Source organism: Diorhabda carinulata, chromosome X, assembly GCF_026250575.1.
Source record: "Diorhabda carinulata isolate Delta chromosome X, icDioCari1.1, whole genome shotgun sequence".
Taxonomy (NCBI): Eukaryota; Metazoa; Arthropoda; class Insecta; order Coleoptera; family Chrysomelidae; genus Diorhabda; species Diorhabda carinulata.
The window spans coordinates 52491147-52496477 of NC_079472.1; the positions used below are offsets into that span (position 1 = coordinate 52491147).

The window sequence follows — 5331 nt, forward strand, 5'->3', positions numbered from 1 at the left end:
TTCTTCAAAAATTACGTAATTACTATACAGAAAAAATTAATCATAAGACAATAAAAGCTGACAAGGATATTTATTATGATGGGAGACTCGCCATGTTTCTAAAAAAACATGCTCCATTGTGAATGATCTAAGAAATAAGGCTTCTTCATCGAGCATAATCTCTACTTCACTTGATAACTTTAATAATTAGTTTGAGAATGTACTAACTACTATTATATATAATTTTGTTACTCATTGTGATTTTCTTCTGTATATTGAAATTCTATTTCATTTGTATTATTATTTAGTGATTTTTATGTTTGTTTTTTAGATTTTACAAGTTTTTGTCTACAAATTGTAACAAATTGTGAAAATTTGTTGACAATAAAGCACCTCTCTTTAGATTTTAGCTTTCGGTTTTTTGTCTGATATAACCTGAACCAATAATCTAGCACCTTTTTTACTTCCATAATAAATAACTACTTCCCTTATTCACATAAATCTTCAAAAGTACTAAGTTTATTGTTGATAGTTAAAAAACATATACATAAAGGTATCAATCAAACTTCATATCCATTTTTCTAGGGTTTATTTAATTTTAATGAGAACTAAAATTCTTCTTAAAATTCTGTCCCTTGTATAATTTTTCACAAAATTTACTGACGGATGATCAAATCCTATAATATTAACATACAACTGACTCTTTGCAAATTTTCTCAATTTTCATTAAAACAATATTTTGATAATGAAATTTTTATTATAATAATCAAAAAAGCATTAAATATGAAAACAAAATTCTTATATTGTAAATCCACAAAATTCTAACATCGTATCTTCTGAACATGGTTCATCACAGCATTTCTTCGAAAGTTGCCTCTTGTGAAGATTGTTGGGCGTAGGAAAATGAAAATCTTTTTGTAGAAGTGAATATATGAAATTTGAGTCGTAGTCTAAACTAATATCAATTGGAAAATCGGTGTCCAGATTGGAAGTACCTGTGAAAACATTTAGTTAATAAAGTCTTTTGAATCATTGTTATAATCGAATTTAATCTAATCAAAGGGAGCAAAATTCCAAAAGAAGGTAAGAAGGTAAGAATATGTATTGAACAAATATGATTTGATAATATTGGAAACATGATTTCTAGTTCTTTGAACGTGAGTGAAGGAGAGGTGCAATACATCGTTTACATCTCAGAATTAGTCCACTTTGAAATATTTTTATTATTATTATGGCTTTGAAGAAAAGGCTTTTTGCTAGAACTTGTTCATCTTTTAGTTCTCTATGCAAAGACCCTTTTCAATGTCGAGTATACGATGAAACATTTCGGAGTTTCTAGTTGTTCCACCTGGAACGAGCTCTGTTCGCGTTTTGCTCTCACAATCTACAATTGGGAGCAAACTGAATAGAGCTGAACCAATGCTCTGAAATTGATGAAGATTTGAATAAAAGAGCTACTAGTCCACTAAAATCCAATCAAGTCTTTACATTTAGACCAGTGTGTTTCCAATGTTTTCAAATCATCTAAAAACGTGTTTCGGAAAGTCGATCGTAATAAGCGTTTGTTAAAGACATTTACGCTTTCTAAGAAGAAATTTTTTCTCAAATATGGAAACAAAAAGTGAGCGGAACGAATAAACTTATAGTTCAGTCATTTTAGAATTTAACTGCGGAAAAAATCCTAGTGAGCTTAATTCTTTTATACACATTTATTAAGGTATTGTAATCTATATCGTATCACCTAAAAAAGTTATAAAGGTCAAAAGGTCCCGAAAATCAGCTTTTCAAATATGCCGCGATCTATTGTTCGGAGGTCAATAGCGATTATCATAAAAATTGTTCCTAGTAAAATTATCTACAAAAATTGTATCTTGCATTATCTGTAAAAACCGTTTTTGGCTGAGAAATCGTCTAAATCATGACGTTTTCTCACCACCTACGATGTAGAATTCAAGGCGCATTTTTTTTAAATGGTACACATAATCCATGATATTCAATAAAAGGTTTTCTTATTCAAGAAAAATAATTTGTTATTGGAATTCAGTAGAATACAAAAAAAACGAATGAAGTTTAGTATATATTTTTTTCTTATTCATTGTCGATGACTGGCCACGTCAAAGTCCATAAAGTTTTGAAGATTTCAATCCAATTTTTTTGACAAACAACAACCTTTCGTACAATTAGAAAAGATGATGTTCAGTAGATCATAGGATGGTAATAAAGACTTTATTGGTTGTAGTACACCCAACCTCATTGTTTTGGATCAATTTCTCTTCCTAGCCAGGTTTGTATTTGATAGTATACTGTTTAACTCCTGAAGAAGTAAGTAGTAATAAATTTCATAGCTGCACTTACTTTGTTTTGTTACAAAATCTGTAATTATCTATCGATTGTTCTGAATTTGGAGCACCGTAAATTGATAGCATAAAATGTATTCTAGCATTGACAATAACATCCCGAGAACAATTTTCTCGTTGGAATATTTCTGCTAAATTGTTTATATCAGGTCTTTTCTCAAACATGACTTTCAATTTTCCTCCTCCAAAAAATTGTATTACATCCGGTCACGGCAAGTAGAAACAGAATATTTTTCTAGAAATGTGGATACTTGTTGAGGCAATCAGTCAAGTATATTTTTGTTACATTATTTTTCCTGGTTAAAAAATAAATTTTGTAGGTTGATCAAGTGCATGTATCACTTATTATGAAATTTGTTTGAGAGCAGAAAGCAATTGAAGTAAGTTTAACACTCTCGTTCAGTTGAGAATTATTTTAGATTGACGCGGTCCGGAAATAATTACCAGGTATAAAGGGACCATGTTATAGTCCTGAACAAGGTCCAGATTCGTCGGATCCCAAGAATACCTTGAAGAATGTCTACTCAATACAGAAGAGAGCAGTTCGACTTATAGGCATGATCCTACGAAGAACAATTTTTGCAAGACCTACTCGATAGGCAAACGTGGACTATGAACATCAATTTCACCCGTAGACACATCAATTTATCGGGACTCATTTCTTTGGAGAAGTGCAAGCCTGTGGTATCCGTTACCAAGGTATCTCTTTCTCGAGCCCTACAATCTAGCATCTCCACATGGCAGGTACTACTGGAACTACTTGAGTATAACAGGATTTATTTCTACTCTGAAGACGGTTGATTTTGCAGAAAAATGCACAAGACATTTTTTGTAGATAATTCTACTAGAAACAATTTTCATTAGACCTCTGAGCAATAGATTTCGAGATATTCTCGAAAAATTGATTTTAGTCAGTTTTTTTAGCCAGTACATTTCATTACAACACCGTAATAAAGGTGTATACAAATACCTCACCAGGAGTTTTTCCTCCGCAGATTGAGGTTTAGAAGACCTAAAATGACTGGACTATAAGGTGAATATGGTGAATAAGGCGGTAGATCATACCATTCGAACCCCAAACCATTCACCGATAAAACGATTTTTGCTATTCTTGGAAACATATTCCTCGATTTAAGTAAGTACATCATTTCGACAGTATTTATTTTTCTATGATATAAAGGTGTATCAAAGTTTCATCTACTTGACATATCGGCGGAAAAGTTTATTTGTATCACATTTGGCGATATCCAGATTTTTATTGAAAGCAGGCTTTTCATCAGAATCACAAAATTACGGTACCCACCTTGCAGATAATTTTTTATATGTAACTTTAAATGTAAAATATTTTATATTCATTCCGATAAAATATTAAGCTCACGTACTGTTATTTGATGATTGTGTGAACTTGTCCAGACACTAATAAAGGACGCACAAATATCAAATAAAGAAATTACTTTTTAGAGATTTCACTGCTTGAAATGATTGAAAATACTCTAATGAGCAGTATTTGTAGAGAGTGATATGACGAGATCAATATATATACTTGGAAATACATCATCGAGATACTTACGGACAAGTCTTACGAAATGGGGAGGAGCCCCTTCTTGTTGAACCAGATGTCTCTAATCGGGATATAGCATCATAAGTATTGGAAGAAATTAGCTAATAAGTCACTAATTTTTCGTACAAGAATTACAAATGACGATAAAATAATTTTCTCAAAGTGCCTATGACAAGTATGCCACTCTTGAATATTCCACGTCTGTTTCTATAATATTTTGAAATTTCAAATTGCCGGGTTAGAATTTGAAAACTTATATCCAGTTCGTTAACTGTAGTACATCCCATACGAGGAGCTACTAGCCATTCTACATATACCAATCATATTGAGTCAAATAAAACCCCTTCAGATATTAATTAATTCCCTCAATAATAAAATAGTTTTTGCTAATATTCACAGATAATATACGAATTAGTAACAATGATTGATATGGATAAGCCTCCCAAATTACTGATTCAATGACCTTTTCTACTTACTTGCCGATCTTTTATTATTATATTCAGTATTGGGATCGTAAACTTTTCCATGACATAGTTTTAAAACCATGTTAGTCAAAGCCTTTCCGCAGTACCTTCGTTTTGGGATTATGTAATTTGAGTTATACGGGGAACATTTTAAGCAGTAGATGTTTAAAATTACGAGCAACAGAATGCAGTAGAAATTCATCTGAAACAAATATTTCACGAATTAGATAGAACAAATACGGTAATTTTATAAATATATTTGACCCTGGTCACTTGCTTCTGGACATATAAGCCGTAATATTGAAATTTGTATTAAGTTTAGAGTTGAATTCTTGAACTTTTATATCAATTTAAAAAATCATACAAAATTGTTGTATTTCTTACCTTTATGGTGTTCTATGTGTTCTATTATTTAATGGATAAGAATCGTTAGGATTTTCCTTTTATATTCTCTTATTTCTGTTTACACCTCCAGAAAAGTCAACTAGTCTTCGAACTTCGAAACAATTACTCATTATGTCAATATTTATGAGAAAGCCGATAATTTACACTTGACTTGATTTTGAAAGTTCTGTTTTATGAAAGTCCCGTGGGCGCTTTTCGTTTAATATACGGTTGTTTTAACATATATGCACAATTAATGCTATTTTAAAAAAATATGATGCAGATTAAGTTCATAATGATAAATATTTTGGATTCTATGTGCCTTGATCTTCAACAATACTATTATTTGATAATATAGATCTTTTTCTATATCTATTTATACTTTTACTTATTTCCATCAATTATCTCAAGATAAATAATTCGAAATTCATTCACCTTTGCAACACCAGATGTTTGTTTTGTTTTGTTTTGATATCGCCTTATTGCTTTCATTTTTTGCCCCCCTTTTCTCATTTATCACCAATTCCACTGTTGATGTTATTCTTATTGATACTTTTATTATGTTATGTATTTTCGTTCAAATTTT

General features: G+C 30.8%; 1 long non-coding RNA gene across 1 annotated transcript; it reads right to left on the reverse strand.

Annotated features, from left to right (window-relative positions):
* Window positions 1-617: 617 nt before the first annotated feature.
* Window positions 618-4775, reverse strand: LOC130901525 (uncharacterized). Its single transcript, XR_009060293.1, has 3 exons — window positions 4746-4775; window positions 4374-4563; window positions 618-974 (listed from the first exon to the last, which is right to left on the reverse strand). It is a non-coding gene; the product is annotated as an uncharacterized LOC130901525 (long non-coding RNA).
* Between the last annotated feature and the right edge of the window lie 556 nt (window positions 4776-5331).